The sequence below is a fragment of the Oncorhynchus nerka genome, linkage group LG18 (assembly GCF_034236695.1).
Source record: "Oncorhynchus nerka isolate Pitt River linkage group LG18, Oner_Uvic_2.0, whole genome shotgun sequence".
NCBI lineage: Eukaryota > Metazoa > Chordata > Actinopteri > Salmoniformes > Salmonidae > Oncorhynchus > Oncorhynchus nerka.
The window spans coordinates 57676644-57699335 of record NC_088413.1 but is presented as its reverse complement, the minus strand read 5'-3'; the positions used below and the strand labels follow the sequence as shown (position 1 = coordinate 57699335).

Below are 22692 nucleotides of genomic sequence, written 5' to 3'. Positions count from 1 at the left end.
TAGGAATGTTGGACAATATCCACCAGAAAGCATAATTACAAACTTTTCAAAGCACTGGTAGTGCATTCGGATTTCTATCACCATAAGAATGCCAAGAACCATGTAAACACATGCACGAGCTCGGCAAGTATTTATCTTGTGATGCTTGAGGTGATAGAAATCTGAATGCACTACCACCAGCGCTTTGAAAAGTTGTAATTATTCTTACACATTCCTACTTGCAAAAACCACATGGACAACCGGTAAAGTAAGTTCAAATACAATTAAACAACATACTGGCTTGTAGTGGTCATGAGAGGAAACTTTCCTGACCCAAATGCTCATTAATGCCCGACGTAGAATTAAATACTATGTCGGGTTTCCATGCTAGCTCTAGGGGTTTTAAACCTACATGGCGGTTTACATTTGGGCCCCTGTCCCTTGTCCCACTTAATGTCACATTAATAATGAACTATTTATGAAAATATGACAGAAACATTGAAAATATTACACCTAACAACTTGTAATTTAATATCATATAGGATATTTTTATTTAACCTATTTTGTAGCAAACAGCATAATTTAAATCCACAAGCTTCTTCAATTCCTCTCACCTCCATCGACCCATCCCAACCTGACAGTCTCCATGGACACATGTTCTTCTGTTTCATAGTGTCTTTTCGGGCCCTTTAGATAGATTCGCAGGCTGTCAAGGTCCAGTATGGAGTCCCTGGATGTTTACAGGAGCCGGGTGGCCAGGTGATACAGAGGAGGAAGACGACATGTTGACAGACCAGCAGGGACCACAGAATAAGATGGAAGGTACATTTGATCTAAATAACAAGAAGAAATAGCCTACTGGGAATCCTTCTTGGATTATGGTTGTAGGCAGTGCAATCATCTCTGCAGCCCTCAGACCTGCAAGTTAAACATTACAGTAAACCTTTTGCTATTTAGGTTAATGATTGGACAATGTTAAAGAGTAACCTTACGTAATAAGCATCTTATCCTTTTGAAAACTGCCTTTGTGGCATCAATGAGTCAAACATTTATTCTAAAATTGACTTAGTGTTTAATAGGATCATTTTGGTAAAAGTATCTAATCCAAAACTGAGATTTGTGAGATAATTAGGGGGGGGGAATGGTATGTCACAGAGTAACGGGCACCATAACAGTTTTACTTGGGTTAGGTTTATTTAAATCCTGCCCACAGCTGGCAGTACCTAAGTAATCAACAATTAGACCCAATTGTAATGCCCATGTCCAATTTGGTTTGACATTCAATATCCCCTAAGCCTAAGGGGCTAGTTGGGGACCTCAGTAAATTACACAATGTATATTTAAATGTCAATAGCACCAAATGACTTAGACCAACTATAAATTACAGAAATTAATATATGATGTTGAAAGCATTTAATGAGACAACTAAAAGGTGTGCAACATGAAAATATTGTCTAATTTACATTGTGTAATTTATTGACCGTCCCTAACTAGCCCCACAGATTGGATAGCCAACTTTTCTACTGTTGCACACAGCTGGCTGAAACTAATTGGCGAAAGAAGTTGGCTAGCTAGTCTAGGAAACTTCCAGACAAGATCTGATTAGGCTGTTTCACGTTTTCTAGAAGGGTGAGTGACTAACTGTGTAGTATTTGGCAAAGTTAAAGTACAAACGCTTTCCACATTTGAACACACACGTCAAAGCCTGCCTCCAAACCCAAATCTTGTTCTCAGTCGCATTTCCTAATGAGGAGAATTGCAACCGAGGGTAAACCAGGAAGTTCAGCACCCCTTTAAGAATGTTCAATCATATTTCCTCTGTACCTGTGTTGCCAGTGCAGGTGTGCTGAACCTCCATGTGCTGGTTTTCCACATTGGGGTACAATGTCTCCAGCTCACATACTGTAGCTCCAGGAAGTGTGTGGCAAACAGAGTGAACACCTGAGACCACCAGGGAAACAGAGCGGAGTACACATTTAACTGATGATAGTTTGATCTGAGCAGTGCAAGTAACAGGAAGTCAAAGAAAATTAAGGCTTCTATGATTCATACACAACAATCCAATTAATCATCTATTGTTTCAGACAGAGGCACTGTGCTGGTTGGACAGTGCACCTACCCTGAGGCTAATGAAGAACTTGCAGATAGATTGACATATGACTACGCCCCACTCAGCACTGGTGCTACACCCAAGCGCGTCTATGATGAGAGATTTGTCACTTCACATTATGGATTATATAAGAGACCTTGGGAATACCCAGACAAAATGAAACAAAACTATTTTGCCAAGATTTTAAAAGTCCATACCATATCACTGCATCAGAAAGGCCAGTATGTATTGAAAATGTACCACCTTCATTTCCACCATGAAGGTTGAGGAGTTTGTCTTAAAGTTGTCATCCACCCCGATTCTGGTGAAAATCTGTTCAGCAATGCGGAAGTAGGCACAAAAGAGCCTAGGACAAATCAGACTCATTATATAAATAACCTGTGAGTAAGCCTGTTGAATGGTTACAACACTGGCACACTGAAAATTAAGTTAATTCAGGTACTAATAAAACAACATTCCATTTTGAATGAAGTGTGTGGTTTCTCCACCTACCTATCTGAGCCATGATCTGGCACAGCACCACCTGTTTGAGGTAGGTGGACTTGCCACTCATGTTGAGCCCAGCGATGATGACAATGTTGCTGCCCTCAGAGATGTAGCTGTTGTTGGACATGGGCTGCTGGCCAGTGATAAGATCCAGAATGGGGTAACGACCCTGCTTGATGGCCAGTGTGTCTGTGAACTAAGGACGCGTTGCAGTCACAAAGCAGGATAACTTCAGGAAGAACACTTTAATTATTGATAATTACATTGTTGGTAAATTTAAAAAATCCATCTGGGTTGAATTGCTGTGAATGAAATTCAGTTGCGTTTGTTATTTTATTACTAATTTCATGTGAATTCCAAACACTACTAGCGTACAGTACATGCAGTCAAAACAGACATCTACAGTTGTCGTGTAATGCAGAGAGATTGGTCTGGTCAAATACAGTAACGGTTACGTAACTCGGGTCATCTGAAAGTGAGAGGAATGAGTTGGAGAAGGCCGGCAGTCAGCACGTGTCTCTACAGAGATCCTTTCAGACAGCTGGGGGGGCAAGTGGTTACCAACCACATTGCTATTGGGGCTGCTGCCCAGACAACTGAAGCTGACAGGGCAACCAATGTTACATAGACAGCAGAGCACAGCAGCCTCTTTGTCAATCAGAGAGGAGAAGAGAGGGCGCTGCTGCTGACGCACTGTATTCAATCATGCTGCATTGACTGGCTGCTATGTGAGAAGGATGAGTGGGTGGTTGTTTCTTCAGATACTGACTAGACTGAGGTCAACCAACTCCAGGGATAGCTTGAATCTGACTGGATCATATGGTTAGCGTGTCTATGAATTTGAACAACTGTTTTTATGTTCTAAAAATGTTGGGTGAAAAATGTTTAATTGATTACATTTATTCACTTTCCTGCTTAACAGTCTGAGATGGTGCATGCATTGGCTAGTGACAGCAGCATGTCTAGCATAGACACAGCATCGGACAGCTTGTATAGGCAGTGGATATGCTCATGAACTGTACTCAGCAGCTGGTACCACCCTGGGAAGAGACAGGTGTAAACAGGTCAGTCAACATGATCTAAAACTCCACAACAAACCAAACAGCCCCATCTACTGGGTAAACAATCAGTACATCCAATTTCCCCCAGTTTTATTTCATGCCACTTGATAAATACAGAAATAAACGGTCGGTTGGTCAATCAGAACAATGTAGCTCAAATGTAGCTCTTCCCCATAATTTTGGGCAACCAATGGCAGCACTCCAATGGATAACAACTGTCATCAAATCTGACACCTTGGACAAGCTCACGTTTATATCGCATGAAAGCCAGTGAGTGCAATGGCAAAAAAAACATGTTTCAATGGCTAAATAATTAAACTGTGCACCAGGACGACTTGCTACTGTGATTGCTGAAATGCAGAGCCTGTTTGAGTATTTTTTTAAATCAGAAATTATACTTTTGTTATAATGTTTGCAAGTTCAATTGGTTAGCTACTAGCTAGCTCTCTGTCTCATTGACCACCAAACGTTACTAAGCTAGTCACTTAATATAACTTTTTTTATCAAAATGTATGTTAACTAGTTAAGTTAGCAATGTTATGAATACAACTCTCATCTGCTGTTGACATCAGGATACGATTTTAGAGCACTGGTTTGCTCCAAAAGTAGTTATAGCTTTCACTGCACGCTGACTGAATTCAATGCCATTCAGTGGCTAGCTATACTACAAACAATTTTACCAGGTTCACCGTAAAGCAATTATAATGACAGTTCACCACAACATACCCAAGAGTTTCCTGATTAGCAAAACCTAGTTTGGATCGATGTGAGGGGATTTCGTTAGTGGTTAAATGGGCAGCCGTGAGCTGCCCAGTGGCACGAGCCTACTAGACGAGCTAAATTATTTCTATGCTCGCTTTGAGGAAAGCAACACTGAAGCATGCATGAGAGCATCAGCTGTTCCGGAAGACTGATTACCAAGACGGAGTCTGTAATACCAACATGTTTCAAGCAGACCACCATAGTCCCTATGCCCAAGAACACTAAATGGCAGACCACACGCAAGCATGGCAAAATAGATTAATAAATGTATGTTATTCAATTATTGCACGCACCATTGAGCATCTGTGTTGCCAAGGGCTAAAATAGAATCAGTTCTATTTCTGACACAGATCGTGCCGCAAGTCCTGCCTCTCCCATCTCCTCATTGGTTATACCCAAGTGGGTGTGAAAGACGAACAAGGTCAGTGGCGGTAATGCACCTAATTTATGAAAGTTGCCCATCGCAATATGAAGTCAAGAGAAGAAAAAGCCTGGAAGGAAGAGAGATGACTAGAAACGATTTGGTTGACTGTTTTATGTGTGGATTAATTGGCAGAGTAGAGGTCCTTGTGCATTTCAGGTAAAATAACAACTCAATGTTTATATCCCAGGACAAATTAGCTAGCAAGTGCAAGCTAACTAGCTAAATTGCCATAAATGTTTAATGCTTTTCGACCTGTCCCCAAATTAATATAATTGGTTCAGAGTTTGTTTTGATATTTTAACCTGCGTGCCTTGATCACGTTTGGTGTGGGGGGACAAAACACATTTATGCACATTGGCACACGATGGCGCACGTGCGCAGCCAGTTTGAGTTCCGTGTAAGGGAACCTGCCTAAATGACTAATGACTACCGACGCATAGCACTCACATCTGTAGCCAAGAAGTGCTTTGAAAGGCCGGTCATGGCTCACAACACCATTATCCCAGAAAGCTTAGACCCACTCCAATTTGCATACGGACTCAAAAGATCCACAGATGATGCAGTCTCTATTGCCCTTTCCCACCGGGACAAAAGGAACACCTACGTGAGAATGCCATTAATTGACGACAGCTCAGCACACCACAGTGCCCTCAAAGGTCATCACTATGCTAAGGACCCTGGGATTAAACAACTGGATCCTGGACTTCCTGACGGGCCGCCCCCAGGTGGTAAGGGTAGGTAACCATATCTGCCACGCTGATCCTCAACACGAGGGCCCCTCATGGGTGCGTGCTCAGTCCCCTCCTGTACTGCCACTGGCCTTGTTCAGTGGCAGAATGACAGATTTTTTTACCTTGTAAGCTCTGGGATTTGATCCAGCAACCTTTCGGTTACTGGCCCAACGCTCATTGGGCTACCTGCCACCGCCATACAGTCTTGGGTGAACAGGCAGTACAGGAGGGGACTGAGCACGCACCCATGAGGGGCCCTCGTGTTGAGGATCAGCGTGGCAGATATGGTTACCTTCTTAACTAACTTGTTTATTTAAATAAAGGTTAAATATATATATAATTAAATGGCCAGGCACGACTCCAACACCATTATTAAGTTTGTGTTGTCGGCAAGACAGCCTATAGGGAGGTCAGAGACCTGGCCGTGTGGTGCCAGGATAACGAGCTCTATCTCAATGTGTTCAAGACAAAGGAGATGATTGTGAACTACAGGAAAAGGAGGATGAGCACACCCCCATTCTTATCAACGGAGCTGTAGTGGAACAGGTTGAGAGCTTCAAGTTCCTTGGTGTCCACATCACCAACAAACTATCATGGTCCAAACAAATCAAATGTATTTATATAGCCCTTCGTACATCAGCTGATATCTCAAAGTGCTGTACAGAAACCCAGCCTAAAACCCCAAACAGCAAGCAATGCAGGTGTAGAAGCACGGCGGCTAGGAAAAACTCCCTAGAAAGGTCAGAACATAGGAAGAAACCTAGAGAGGAACAAGACTGAGGGGTGGCCAGTCCTCTTCTGGCTGGCCACGATGTTCAAATTTTCATAAATGACCAGCATGGTCAAATAATAATAATCACAGTAGTTGTCGAGGGTGCAGGAAGTCAGCACCTCAGGACTAAATGTCAGTTGGCTTTTCATAGCCGATCATTAAGAGTATCTCTACCACTCCTGCAGTCTCTAGAGCGTTGAAAACAGCAGGTCGGGAACAGGTAGCAGGTCCGGTGAACAGGTCAGGATTCCATAGCCGCAGGCAGAACAGTTGGAACTGGAGCAGTAGCACGGCCAGGTGGACTGGGGACAGCAAGGAGTCATCATGCCAGGTAGTCCTGAGGCATGGTCCTCCGAGAGAGAGAAAGAGAGAATTAGAGGGAGCATACTTAAATTCACACAGGACACTGGATAAGACAGGAGAAGTACTCCAGATATAACAAACTGACCCTAGCCCCCCGACACAAGCTACTGCAGCATAAATACTGGAGGCTGAGACAGGAGGGGTCAGGAGACACTGTGGCCCCATCCGATGATATAACCCCACCCACTTTGCCAAAGCACAGCCCCCACACCACTAGAGGGATAAATTCAACCACCAACTTGCCGTCCTGAGACAAGGCCGAGTATAGCCCACAAAGATCTCCGCCACGGCACAACCCAAGGGGGGGCGCCAACCCAGACAGGAAGATCACATCAGTGACTCAACCCACTCAAGTGACGCACCCCTCCTAGGGATGGCATGAAAGAGCACCAGTAAGCCAGTGACTCAGCCCCTGAAATAGGGTTAGAGGCAGAGAATCCCAGTGGAGAGAGGGGAACCGGCCAGGCAGAGACAGCAAGGGTGGTTCGTTGCTCCAGAGCCTTTCCGTTCACCTTCACACTCCTGGGCCAGACTACACTCAATCATATGACCCACTGAAGAGATGAGTCTTCAGTAAAGACTTAAAGGATGAGAACGAGTCTGCATCTCTCACATGGGTTGGCAGATCATTCCATAAAAATGGAGCTCTATAGGAGAAAGCCCTACCTCAAGCTGTTTGCTTAGAAATTCTAGGGACAATTAGGAGGCCTGCGTCTTGTGGCCGTAGCGTACGTGTAGGTATGTACGGCAGGACCAAATCAGAAAGATAGGTAGGAGCAAGCCCATGTAATGCTTTGTAGGTTAGCAGTAAAACCTTGAAATCAGCCCTTGCCTTAACAGGAAGCCAGTGTAGGGAGGCTAGCACTGGAGTAATATGATCAAATGTTTTGGTTCTAGTCAGGATTCTAGCAGCCGTGTTTAGCACTAACTGAAGTTTATTTAGTTCTTTATCCGGGTAGCCGGAAAGTAGAGCATTGCAGTAGTCTAACCTAGAAGTAACAAAAGCATGGATTAATTTTTCTGCATCATTTTTGGACAGAAAGTTTCTGATTTTTGCAATGTTACGTTGATGGAAAAAATATGTCCTTGAAACAGTCTTGATATGTTTGTCAAAAGAGAGATCAGGGTCCAGAGTAACGCCGAGGTCCTTCACAGTTTTATTTGAGACGACTGTACAACCATCAAGATTAATTGTCAGATTCAACAGAAGATCTCTTTGTTTCTTGGGTCCTAGAACAAGCATCTCTGTTTTGTCTGAGTTTAAAAGTAGAAAGTTTGCAGCCATCCACTTCCTTATGTCTGAAACACAGGCTTCTAGCGAGGGCAATTTTGGGGCTTCACCATGTTTCATTGAAATGTACAGCTGTGTGTCATCCGCATAGCAGTGAAAGTTAACCTCTTACAGCTACCCACCTACTTTTTTCCATTTCTGCCTGAAGACATACCCAAATCTAACTGCCTGTAGCTCAGGCCCAGAACCAAGGATATGCATATTCTTGGTTTCATTTGAAAGAAAACACCCTGAAGTTTGTGTAAATGTGAATTGAATGTAGGAGAATATAACACAATAGATCTGATTTAGATAATACAATGGAAAAAAAACATACGTTTTTTTATTATTGTTGTATCATCTTTAAAATGAACAAGACAAAACAAACATTCAGATAGGATGATGGGGACAATTTTAGTGAAAAACGTAAGATGGCAACAGTACTTGTGCAAAGTTTCAGAATGATAACTTCCAAAATGAGTGTGCTACATGACATTTATCATGAAGTCACCCAGGTGTCCCACACAAGTAGCCCAAATGTACCCAAGTGGCCAAATTGGTGAAGTTATACATTTTGAATGGAATAACTATATACAAAATACCAAAATGGTATTCTAACACACCTCCCAAAAAATAGAGAAAAAACATGAAAAAAAATATATACATTTACAAAATAACACTCAATATTTGGAAGACCCTCAGTCCTCTACACAATATTGTGCTGCTGATGCCAGGTGCCATAGCAGTCTCTTTCTGCTGTAAAGCAGAAGGTCACCAAGCATGTGGTGCAGGTGATGGGGGACTTCATTTTGTAAAGAACACAGCGACGCCTCCATGCTGTGCCCTTTTGGCCCTGAGGCACATCCATGCCTGCAGAAATACATTTGGGCAGAGGAACACCACTTGTGGCAGGAGCAGAAGGGACAGAGGTAGAGGGGCCAGAATGTGGTGCAGTGGTGCTGTGGTGTTGTAGCCAGCGAGCTCCTTGATGAGCAGCTCTCTGAAGGCTAGCTGGGGGGCTTTCCACAGCTCTTAGCCATTTCCTTGTGTAGGATGAATGCATTCACCACAGCAATGTCGATGAAATAATAGAAAGTCTTGTACCATTTCATCATCTTATGGAGAACATTGTAATAGCCTAGCAGCGCATCTGACAGGTCCACACCTCCCATGCTCTTGTTGTAGTCCTTTATTGCAGTTGGAATGGGGACATTTTTTGCGGTCCATGCCCCAGTAGCGCTGAGACAACAGGCTGGATGAACCAGCTTCAGTGGGGGATGGACACCTTGGCACTGGGGGCTCCCATTCAGAGTCAGTGTCACTGTGAAAGAAAATGTTCAGTTAGAATAGTTTCACATATGAGCCCTGTATCAACAGGTATAATAAACAGATATATACAGTGCCTTGCGAAAGTATTCGGCCCCCTTGAACTTTGCGACCTTTTGCCACATTTCAGGCTTCAAACATAAAGATATAAAACTGTATTTTTTTGTGAAGAATCAACAACAAGTGGGACACAATCATGAAGTGGAACGACATTTATTGGATATTTCAAACTTTTTTAACAAATCAAAAACTGAAAAATTGGGCGTGCAAAATTATTCAGCCCCTTTACTTTCAGTGCAGCAAACTCTCCAGAAGTTCAGTGAGGATCTCTGAATGATCCAATGTTGACCTAAATGACTAATGATGATAAATACAATCCACCTGTGTGTAATCAAGTCTCCGTATAAATGCACCTGCACTGTGATAGTCTCAGAGGTCCGTTAAAAGCGCAGAGAGCATCATGAAGAACAAGGAACACACCAGGCAGGTCCGAGATACTGTTGTGAAGAAGTTTAAAGCCCGATTTGGATACAAAAAGATTTCCCAAGCTTTAAACATCCCAAGGAGCACTGTGCAAGCGATAATATTGAAATGGAAGGAGTATCAGACCACTGCAAATCTACCAAGACCTGGCCGTCCCTCTAAACTTTCAGCTCATACAAGGAGAAGACTGATCAGAGATGCAGCCAAGAGGCCCATGATCACTCTGGATGAACTGCAGAGATCTACAGCTGAGGTGGGAGACTCTGTCCATAGGACAACAATCAGTCGTATATTGCACAAATCTGGCCTTTATGGAAGAGTGGCAAGAAGAAAGCCATTTCTTAAAGATATCCATAAAAAGTGTTGTTTAAAGTTTGCCACAAGCCACCTGGGAGACACACCAAACATGTGGAAGAAGGTGCTCTGGTCAGATGAAACAGAAATTGAACTTTTTGGCAACAATGCAAAACGTTATGTTTGGCGTAAAAGCAACACAGCTCATCACGCTGAACACACCATCCCCACTGTCAAACATGGTGGTGGCAGCATCATGGTTTGGGCCTGCTTTTCTTCAGCAGGGACAGGGAAGATGGTTAAAATTGATGGGAAGATGGATGGAGCCAAATACAGGACCATTCTGGAAGAAAACCTGATGGAGTCTGCAAAAGACCTGAGACTGGGACGGAGATTTGTCTTCCAACAAGACAATGATCCAAAACATAAAGCAAAATCTACAATGGAATGGTTCAAAAATAAACATATCCAGGTGTTAGAATGGCCAAGTCAAAGTCCAGACCTGAATCCAATCGAGAATCTGTGGAAAGAACTGAAAACTGCTGTTCACAAATGCTCTCCATCCAACCTCACTGAGCTCGAGCTGTTTTGCAAGGAGGAATGGGAAAAAATTTCAGTCTCGATGTGTAAAACTGATAGAGACATACCCCAAGCGACTTACAGCTGTAATCGCAGCAAAAGGTGGCGCTACAAAGTATTAACTTAAGGGGGCTGAATAATTTTGCACGCCCAATTTTTCAGTTTTTGATTTGTTAAAAAAGTTTGAAATATCCAATAAATGTCGTTCCACTTCATGATTGTGTCCCACATGTTGTTGATTCTTCACAAAAAAATACAGTTTTATATCTTTATGTTTGAAGCCTGAAATGTGGCAAAAGGTCGCAAAGTTCAAGGGGGCCCGAATACTTTCGCACGGCACTGTATAGAGTACAGGGAACATTAGGTTGAATATATTATTATAGACCTGCTAGATCTACTGTCTCATTTATATTATGACAGACCAGCTAGATCTACTGTCTCCATTTCACTTTGGCATTGTTGTGGGCCTGCCTCCCCCCCCCAACAGCCTCAAATAGGCTATTTCATGTGGGGGTGGGGTGGGGTGGAGCGGCAGACATGCATCTCGGCCATGCACCCTCTAATCCACAATATGTACAGTATATATACACACACAAACATAGGCTATGGGTCACACAATGTATAGCCAACGTGTACTTTACACATTTCATTACATTTTTATATATTGCTACTAAAATGTTAAAAAATCACAAATAATATTTTATATTATTAATTTCAAACAACGGCATTAGCATGAGAATAACTTACCAGTCCAAAACGATGTCCTCTCCGTTCAAAAATATTCCTCCATTTGGGAATCGCTAAATTAATCGTCCTCCAACAATCTCTGTCTCACTTTCCCGATCAATTTCTTCTAAAATTGTGTGTACATCTGTATATCTAGACTTAGATTTAGCATTCCCTGACTTAGTCGCCATACTGATTGATATATAAACAGCTGAAGATGCGCTTTACCAAAATAACGCTGTGCGTAACATGTGTGGCTCCTTCCGGTATGAATCTTCAATGGCGAATGACCCTCTTTACGCTGGAGTTTACTACATAGGTTGGTCTTCCAACACATAAACATTACATATTGCCGTTTACCTCAGCTCATTGGCTATCTACCCAGCTAGATTTCAAGACGATCAGTGGTCATTGGGTTAAAATACAGTCAATCAACGAAACAGCGGTCATATCATTGGTGCACAATGATGTCATTACTTGTTGTCTTCAAATCGGTTTCTTTCAGTCAATACGTCCCGCGAAATGACCCATCACGTTTGGTTGTGTTACAAACAAACCAGTTGATTGCAATGAAACCAAACATGACTGGATAAAGTCACGTTTAGTGTGTGTATTTACATCGAATGTGTCGTCGAAAATGGAATGAGACGGAATTCACGACACAAGCGGTTCACAAAATGTATCGTGTTAGGCTATAAAAATGGATTTGATCAAACAAAAGCCTATTCATTGTGTAACAATGAGCATTGGGATTGCAAACAGAGGAAGATCGTTAAAGGTAAACTATTTATTTTATTGCAATTTGTGATGTTGTTCCGCCTGTGCTGGTTGAAATAGTTTTTTTTAATGGGGCTCTATCCTCAGATAATCGTATCGTATTCTTTCGCAGTAAATCCTTTTTTAAATCTGACAAGGCAGTTGGATTAGCAAGACTCTAGGCTTTCGACCCATGTGAGACACTTTTATGTAGCGATCACCGTATGTTGTCGAATTTAATCCTGCTAACGGGTTCGGTGCACAGAGAGGTTAACGTTATGTTTTCGAATGACATCCCCAAGAGGTAAAATATATATATAGTGAAAACAATAGTGGTCAAAAAACGGAACCTTGAGGAACACCGAAATTTACAGTTGATTTGTCAGAGGACATACCATTCAGAGACAAACGGATATCTTTCCAACAGATAAGATCTAAACCAGGCCAGAACTTGTCCGTGTAGACCAATTTGGGTTTCTTATCTCTCCAAAAGAATGTGGTGATCGATGGTATCAAAAGCAGGACTAAGGTCTAGGAGCATGAGGACAGATGCAGAGCCTCGGTCTGATGCCATTTTAAAGGTCATTTACCACCACAAGTGCAGTCTCAGTGCTATGATGTGGTCTAAAACAAGACTGAAGCAGTTTGTATACATTGTTTGTCTTCAGGAAGGCAGTGAGTTGCTGCGCAACCGCTTTTTCTAAAATTTGAGAGGAATGGAAGATTCGATATAGGCCGATAGTTTTTTATATTTTCTGGGTCAAGGTTTGGCTTTTTCAAGAGAGGCCTTATTACTGCTTCTTTTAGTGAGTTTGGTACACCTTCGGTGGATAGAGAGCCGTTTATTATGTTCAACATAGGAGGGCCAAGCACAGGACGCAGCTCTTTCAGTAGTTTAGTTTGAATAGGGTCCAGTATGCAGCTTGAAGGTTTAGAGGACATGATTATTTTCATCATTGTGTCAAGAGATATAGTACTAAAACACTTGAGTCTCTCTCTTGAACCTAGGTCCTGGCAGAGTTGTGCAGACTCAGAGCAACTGAGCTTTCAAGGGGGAATACGCAGATTTAAAGAGTAATTTGCTTTCTAATGATCATGATCTTTTCCTCAAAGAAGTTCATGAATTTATTACTGCTGAAGTGAAAGCCATCCTCACTTGGGGAATGCTGCTTTTTAGTTAGCTTTACGACAGTATCAAAAAGAAATTTCTGATTATTCTTATTTTCCTCAATTAAGTTGGAAAAATAGGATGATCGAGCAGCAGTGAGGGCTCTTCGATACTGCACGGTACTGTCTTTCCAAGCTAGTCGGAAGACTTCCAGTTTGGTGTGGCGCCATTTCTGTTCCAATTTTCTCTAAGCTTGCTTCAGAGCTCGGGTATTTTCTGTATACCAGGGAGCTAGTTTCTTATGACAAATGTTTTTAGGGGTGCAACTGCATCTAGGGTATTGCGCAAAGTTAAATTGAGTTCCTCAGTTAGGTGGTTAACTTATTTTTGTCCTCTGACGTCCTTGGGTAGGCAGAGGGAGTCTGGAAGGGCATCAAGGAATCTTTGTGTTGTCTGGGAATTTATAGCACGACCTTTGGTGCTCCTTGGTTGGGGTCTGAGCAGATTATTTGTTGCAATTGCAAACGTAATAAAATGGTGGTCCGATAGTTCAGGATTATGAGGAAAAACATTAAGATCCACAACATTTATTCCATGGGACAAAACTAGGTCCAGAGTATGACTGTGACAGTGAGTAGGTCCAGAGACATGTTGGACAAAACCCACTAAGTTGATGATGGCTCCGAACGCCTTTTGGAGTGGGTCTGTGGACTTTTCCATGTGAATATTAAAGTCACCAAAAATTAGAATATTATCTGCTATGACTACAAGGTCCAATAGGAATTCAGGGAACTCAATGAGGAACGCTGTATATGGCCCAGGAGGCCTGTAAACAGTAGCTATAAAAAGTGATTGAGTAGGCTGCATAGATTATGACTAGAAGCTCAAAAGACAAATGTCTTCTTTTTTGTTGTAAATTGAAATGTGCTATCGTAAATGTTAGCAACACCTCTGGCTTTGTGGGATGCACGGTGGATATGGTCACTAGTGGAACCAGGAGGTGAGGCCTCATTTAACACAGTAAATTCATCAGGCTTAAGCCATGTTTCAGTCAGGCCAATCACATCAAGATTATGATGAGTGATTAGTTCATTGACTATAACTGCCTTTGAAATAAGGGATCTAACATGTGAGGTATCACGATCACTTTCAATAATGTCAGGAATGGAGGAGGTATTTATCCTAGTGAGATTGCTATGGCGAACACCGCCATGTTTAGTTTTGCCCAATCTAGGTCGAGGCACAGACACGGTCTCAATGGGGATAGCTGAGCTGACTACACTGACTGTGCTAGTGGCAGACTCCACTAAGCTGGCAGGCTGGCTAACAGCCTGCTGCCTGGCCTGCACCCTACTTCATTGTGGAGCTAGAGGAGTTAGAGCCCTGTCTATGTTGGTAGATAAGAGGATAGCACCCCTCCAGCTAGGATGGAGTCAGTCACTCCTCAGCAGGCCAGGCTTGGTCCTGTTTGTGGGTGAGTCCCAGAAAGAGGGCCAATTATCTACAAATTCTAGCATTCCTACAGCATTTCCCTCCAGAAGCCATGAGAAAGTTGTCCTGCTGCTGGGACCGTGCGAGGGGATTTATACTGACGTTACTATCTGTACTTACTGGTTGCACAGACGCTGTTTCATCCTTTCCTACACTGAAATTACCCTTGCCTAAAGATTGCGTCTGAAGCTGGGCTTGCAGCACAGCTATCCTCGCCTTAAGGCGATCGTTCTCCTGTATATTATGAATACAGTGACTGCAAGTAGAAGGCATCATGTTAATGTTACTACTTAGCTTCGGCTGTTGGAAGTCCTGACGAACCATGTCCAGATAAAGCGTCCGGAGTGAAAAAGTTGAATGAAAAAAAGTTGAGTGAGGGAAAAACAAAAAATATAAACGGTAATTAAAAAGTAAAAACCGTAAAGTTGTCAGGTATCAAAGTAAGGTTGGCAACAAAACACACAGCAACACGTAAACACGTCTGCAAGTTGTGACCGGAAATGAACACACCAAACACACCAAGACAGTTGTGAAGAGGGCACAACAAAGCCTATTCCCCCCCCCTCGGATGACTGAAAAGATTTGGTATGGGTCCTCAGATCCTCAAAAGGTTCTACACCATCCAGCTCCTGACTGGTTGCATCACTGCCTGGTATAGCAACTGCTCGGCCTCAAACAGCAAAGCACTACAGAGGGTAGTGTGTACGGCCCAGTACATCACTGGTGCCAAGCTTCCTGCCATCCAGGACCTCTATACCAGGCGGTGTCTGAGGAAGGCCCTAAAAATTGTCAAAAAGACTCCAGCCATCCTAGTCATAGACTTCTCTCTGCTAACGCATGGGAAGCAGTACCGGAGCACCAAGTCTAGGTCCAAAAGGCTTCTTAACAGCTTCTACCCCCAAGTACTCCTGAACAGCTAATCAAATGGCTACCCAGACCATTTGCATTGCCCCCACCCTCTTTTACACTGCTGCTACTCTCTGGTTATTATCTATTCATAGTCACTTTAACTCTACTTACATGTACATATTACCTCAATTTCCTCAATTTCCTCGACTAACTACCGCACATTGACTCTCTAACTCCTGTACCGCTACTGTTATTTTACTGCTGCTTTTTATTTGTTATTTTTAACTTGGCAATTTTTTACTTCACACTTACTATATTTTTCTTAACTGCATTGTTGGTTAAGGGCTTCTAAGTAAGCAATTCACTGTAAGGTCTACACCTGTTGTATTGTGACAAATAATGATTTGATTTGGGCTTCCCAGGGAAAATTATGGCCGAGGTTGCAATATTAACTAAGGGGGTCAGGGCTTAGCAAAGGGTCAATTGTGAGGCTATTTAGCGCCTCTTTACTCACATATAGGACATGTGGAATCACAGTGATCAGTAATCTTCATCAGGTCTGCTGTGGTGAAGCTGTAGTTGCCCTTGTGCTTTGTCACCTGAGGGAAGAGTCATTTATAAAAAACAGCAAAGGTATAAAAATGCATTACTATAGAGAATGCTGACGCGTGTTGTTGTAATATAGAGCCACGGCAATTCTGACAGGTACAGCCCAATTTAAATAATGAACATGAAGCAATGACACCTTGTAATGAGTTTCCCTCACTTAAAGCTCTGTATAACTTATTCATCATTGCAATTGTTCAGTATTGCCAGTTATAGAGGTGTTCAAATGGGCTATTAGAGGTACCTTGATGAAGTCAGCTTGGATCTTCCCATCAGGTGAAGCCACCCCTCCAGTTTCATCTGGATGATCCCTCGAGCTGTGCTAAAGCTCATCGGCAACCCATACTTCTCCCCCACCTGGTCAACCAGCCCTGTGCATCATTTATTTATTACATTTTTTTTTATTGTCACACATACTTCTGACATGCCCCCCTACCTGTGGTCCTTTTGTTGACAACCAACTCCAGGTTAGTGGCAGACGTTGAGCTGATGTGTAACCTTTATTTAACTAGGCAAGTCAGTTAAGAATAAATTCTTATTTACAATGACGACCTACCCCGGCCAAACCCGGACAACACTGGGCCAAATGTGCACCTCCCTATGGGACTCCCAATCACGGCCGGTTGTCATTTCAGCCAGGAATCGAACTAGGGTCTATAGTGATGCCTCTAACACTGAGATGCAGTGGCTTAGACTGCTGTGCCACTAGGAGCCCGAGTGGTCATGGCAGTCTGCTCACTACCTTTTGAAGCTCACTTTCAGTGATTTGGGTGCATAGATGGAGTTCTGAATGAACTCCAAGTATCTCTGGGGCACACATCTGCTGGATGTACTCCAGCCCTTTTCTCTCATTGCAGTGAAAGCTACTGACTGAAACATAAAGGTTAGGCAACAAATAAGACATAACAAAGGTGTCTCACTTCAGCAGTATGGGCAGACCACCTAGTACCTGAATGTTTTCTGTGATGAGGTTGTATGGTTTGGTCCCTTTGCCTTTCTCACTGGCAGTAGTGGCAGTGTCTGGCATTAGTATCTCCAGTGGCACCAGGATGTGAACCTTGGTGATAACCTGGAAGTGGATGAGAGACAAGTTTAACATACTTTCAGTACAAACTGAGATAACCATGCACTTAGCTAGGCCTCATGGAGATGAATTTGCCTGCCTCTCCCTGTTCTGAGATACTGCCGATAGTAAACTAATTCAGCCTGTTTGTTTACTATGTTCTACCTTGGCATAGGTCCCAGTGTCTGCAAACTGAGCGAACCAGTTCTGCACATTTCAGGTTGATACTGGCCATGCCAAACTCTCCCCTCGCAACCCATCCCTTCTACCACCGCAACAATCACAGAGGCAGCAGTGGTGAGGTCACAGAGGAGCAGCCAGTGGTCACTGCAGGCATGGAGAGAGCGGAATAATTAAACTCTCAAACTGCGACAGCCTAGTGAAAACCAACTCCTCTGTGTGTGTCTGAGCTGTAGCTTTACCAGAGGGTTCAGTCTGTGGCATTTATGCAGTGTATTCCTACAGCCCCAGCTGAGCCTGGTGTCCTCCTAAGTCTGGGGGTTCCCCCTATGGGTCTGGAAGTCCCACTAACAAGGAGCCAGAGGGTGGGACATATTAAAATGTCCTTCCCCCTCTGAAGCTGTGATTCACTTGACCTGGGTCAAAGAAAGGCAATCAACTTGTAAGTTACTAGGCTACTGTACATCTCAAAATAAGCCTGCCTGGCTAAGTCACTTGTGCCTTGTAATTAAAAATATAAAAATGTGTATAAGCTTTATTTACAGAATTTAGCAGTCCTCAAATTTGCGAATTTAGAGAAACTATATACGCTGGTTGCATGAGCTGAAATAAAAGACCCCATACATTTTCCGTATGCACTAAAAATGTATTTCTCTCAAATGTTGTGCACAAATTGGTTTGCATCCCTGTTAGTGAGCTTTCCCCTTTGCCAAGATAATCCATCCAACTAACAGGTGTGGCATATCAAGAAGTTGATTAAACAGCATGATCATTATACAGGTGCACCTTGTGCTGGGTACAGTAAAAGGACGCTCTAAAATGTACAGTTTTTTTCACACTATACTGGACTTGCTAAACATACAGTAGTCCTTATCCAGCTATCCAATTAACTAAACACTCTTAAAAATAGTCTGAGAAGCAGGCTGGCGTTTTGGAAGTTTACTTGAATCACAGTGTGAAACTGCAATAAACACAAAAATACACATTTTCAGTTACTGTAGTAAGGGCACAGAATGTCTTACACAATAACTGCACTAAATTTATGAAATAAGGAATAAGAGTACTCCATTTAGAGTCAAATATAAAATAAAGTTACTAGAATTCAACTGTATGCTTAATATTGCTAAACTAGGTGTCCCTAGGGAGAAATAGCACTGAAGCTAATGCAAAGTAGCTAACAGCTAACTAAATCTTTTACAGAAACAGGAAAATTGTGATAAACATTTATCCTGTGTTAATAAACAAATGTACTTACAGACATTGCATCTTACAAAGCTTATAAAGAAGGATGTTGAAGGATTGTAACTACTGTCACACACTTCCTGTCACATGACACAAAAAGGTACATTCTACACTGCTGCACTTAAACTGCCACTAGGGGGTGCTAAACAACTAACAGGTCCAGAACACTCATTAACGATCCCATATAAACCTAACTCTGACCACTGGGATATTATGAAGTAAGAAGGACAACAACTTCGGAGATAGGCCGAGAGAAGATCTTCAGAGTTGTCAAGGAGGGAACTATGAAGTTGACTTTCCTCACCATCCCGTCCCGGCTGTGAAGGGTCTTCACAACGATGGCCATTGGCCATTCATTTCTTTTAGCCTGACTGTCCTTCATTAAGACCATATTCCCTTCTTTAAGATCTAGCCTCTTGTCCTGCCACGTACGTCGGCTCTGCAGCGTGCAGAGATACTCCCGCCGGCACCTGTTCCTAAAGGTATCCCCTAGACTTTGTACCTGCTTCCACTCTTGCTTGTAGAGTTCTACGTCCCAGATCTTGCCTGGTGGAGGAAGGGGGGACGACAGTCTTCTGGGTCAAGAGCACAGCTGGAGTGAGGATAAGGGGTTATTCTGGGTCTGAAGATACTGGGACGAGGGGCCTGGCATTCATCACAGCAATGACCTTGGCCGTCAGTGTTGTCAGGACTTCATTTGTAAGGCATGAAGATCCACGTTGGAGGAACATGCAGTCAAGTATACGACGTGCAATGCCAATCATCCGCTCCCATGTACCACCCATATGGGATGAGTGAGGTAGGTTGAACACCTACAGTTGAAGTCAGAAGTTTACACACACTTAGGTTGGTTTTTCCCGTTTTTCAACCACTCCACAAATTTATTGTTAACAAACTATAGTTTTAGAAATTTGGTTAGGACATCTACTTTGTGCACGACACAAGTAATTTTTCCAACAATTGTTTACAGACAGATTATTCAATTTATAATTCATTGTATCACAATTCCAGTGTGTCAGAAGTTTACATGCACTAAGTTGACTGTGCCTTTTACACAGCTTGGAAAATTCCAGAAAATGATGTCATGGCTTTAGAAGCTTCTGATAGGCTAATTGACATAATTTGAGTAAATTGGACGTGTACCTGTAGATGTATTTCAAGGCCTACCTTCAAATTCGGTGCCTCTTTGCGTGACATCATGGGAAAATAAAGTCTGGTTCATCCTTGGGAGCAATTTCCAAACGCCTGGAGGTACCACGTTCATCTGTACAAACAACAGTACGCAAGTATAAACACCATGGGACCACGCAGCCGTCATACCGCTCAGGAAGGAGACACGTTCTGTCTCCTAGAGATGAACGTAGTTTGGTGCGAAAAGTGCAAATCAATCCCAAAACAACAGCAAAGGACCTTGTGAAGATGCTGGAGGAAACAGGTACAAAAGTATCTATATCCACAGTAAAACGAGTCCTATATCAACATAACCTGAAAGGCCGCTCAGCAAGGAAGAAGCCACTGCTCCAAAACCACCATAAAAAAAGCCAGACTACGGTTTGCAACTGCACATGGGGACAAAGATCATACTTTTTGGAGAAATGTACTCTGGTCTGACGACAAAAATAGAACTGTTTGGCCATAATGACCATCGTTATGTTTGGAGGAAAAAGGGGGAGGCTTGCAAGCCGAATGTAACAGTATAACTTTAGTCCGTCCCCTCGCCCCGACCCGGGCGCGAACCAGGGACCCTCTGCATACACAGACAACAGTCACCCACGAAGCATCGTTACCCATCGCTCCACAAAAAACGCGGCTCTTGCAGAGCAAGGGGAACCACTACTTCAAGGTCTCAAAGCGAGTGACGTCACGGATTGAAACGCTATTAGCGCACACCACTGCTAACTAGCTAGCCATTTCACATCGGTTTCACTCACCCCCCTTTTGACCTCCTCCTTTTCCGTAGCAACCAGTGATCCGGGTCAACAGCATCAATGTAGCAGTATAACTTTAGTCCGTCCCCTCGCCCCTACCCGGGCTCGAACCAGGGACCCTCTGCACACATCAACAACTGACACCCATGAAGCATCGTTACCCATTGCTCCACAAATGCCACGGCTCTTGCAGAGCAAGGGGAACCACTACTTCAAGGTCTCAAAGCGAGTGACGTCACCGATTGAAACGCTATTAGCGTGCACCACCGTGAACTAGCTAGCCATTTCACATCGGTTACACGAAGAACACCATCCCAACCGTGAAGCACAGGGGTGGCAGCATCATGTTGTGGGGGTGCTTTGCTGCAGGAGGGAGTGGTGCACTTCAAAAAATAGATGGCATCATGAGGTAGGAAAATTATGTGGATATATTGAAGCAACATCTCAAGACATCAGTCAGGAAGTTAAAGCTTGGTCACAAATGGGTCTTCCAAATGGACAATGACCCCAAGCATACATCCAAAGTTGTGGCAAAATGGCTTCAGGACAACAAAGTCAAGGTATTGGAGTGGCCATCACAAAGCCCTGACCTCAATCCCATAGAAAATTTGTAGGCATAACTGAAAAAGCGTGTGGCCTCCTTGCTTGAAAAAGCGAGCAAGGAGGCCTACAAACCTGACTCAGTTACACTAGCTCTGTCAGGAGGAATGGGACAAAATTAACCCAACTTATTGTGGGAAGCTTGTGGAAGGCTACCCGAAACGTTTGACCCAAGTGAAACAATTGAAAGGCAATACACTCAATTCGTATTTGGTAGCATGTAAACTTCTGACCCAATGGGAATGTGATGAAAGAAATAAAAGCTGAAATAAATCATTCCCTCTACTATTATTCTGACATTTCACATTCTTAAAATAAAGTGGTGATCCTAACTGACCTAAAACAGGGAATTCTTACTAGGATTAAATGTCAGGAATTGTGAAAAACTGAGTTGAAATGTATTTGGCTAAGGTGTATGTAAACTTCCGACCTCAACTGTAGGTACATTTCTGTTCTTGGAGATACATCACTGTGCTTTCTGAACTAGAACTTGATCAATCCATCCTCAGGTCTCGGTATCACCAACAAAGTTTGTACCGCAATCTGAACGTACCTGGTTTGCTATGCCTCTGAGAATAATCTTCTCAGGGCGTTTATGAAGCTGGAAGCACTTAGTGATTTAATTACTTCTATGTGAACAGCTCTTGTGCATGAGAACATCACCGCGCACCTTTTGCTATTGGCATGTCCTCCTCTGGTGCGGCGTGAGACCACCGCCCATGTGCCGAAACCGTCCACAACTACGTTGTTGAAAGGTGTTGCTACCTGCAGCCACTCATTTGGCAGTTCTGCCATCTGCTGGTGTTCCGTCTTCCCACGGAGCATCTTCGTCCATCTGCTTGGATGGCACCCTCTGTGAAATGTCTCTCAATGCTTCACAGCCTCATGGTGGTGACGCACAAGCAAGATTGCCAGGTGGTGACGACCTGGAATGATGATGGGGTTGACATCGTTTGTTCTTAATTTAGATGGAGGCCAAATCGCGCAAACGTTGAGCAGTCCATCACTGTCAACGATAGGATGCAGCCTTCGTAGACTGCTGTCAGTAGGAAGACTGCGTTCTGCTGCTATGCACCTAATTCCTCTGCATAACACTCGTCTGGGCTCTTTCCAGCTATTATGAGGATTCTGTGTTATGCACTATAGCCTGTTACCATATATGTGATTGAATATTATCTGCTGTTGGCTTGTGTGGATGTATGTAGGTGTTATGCAACATAGCTGACTTGAAACATTGTTAACAGTTTCAGGACCATGGGCCTTTCTCATGATGTAAAAATACAGAATAACATAAAAACGGTCACATACAGAACGTAGTGTAGCAAACCACAGACCGTTTTTGTTAGAACTCAAACTTAACAATAACAGAAACCAGATATGTGATAACGGTATCTAGGGAATGAGCGCATAGATACTCGACACAGCAAGTTACATCTATCAACTGGAGCACCCGGGGGCTGGTACCAGCTCGTACGACAACAACCAACGATAGGCTGGGTGAGT

At 43.1% G+C, this 22692-nt stretch overlaps 1 pseudogene; it reads right to left on the bottom strand.

The window, feature by feature from the left end:
- Positions 1 to 1786: 1786 nt before the first annotated feature.
- On the bottom strand, positions 1787 to 22014 carry LOC135561634 (mutS protein homolog 4-like; annotated as a pseudogene).
- Positions 22015 to 22692: the final 678 nt, after the last annotated feature.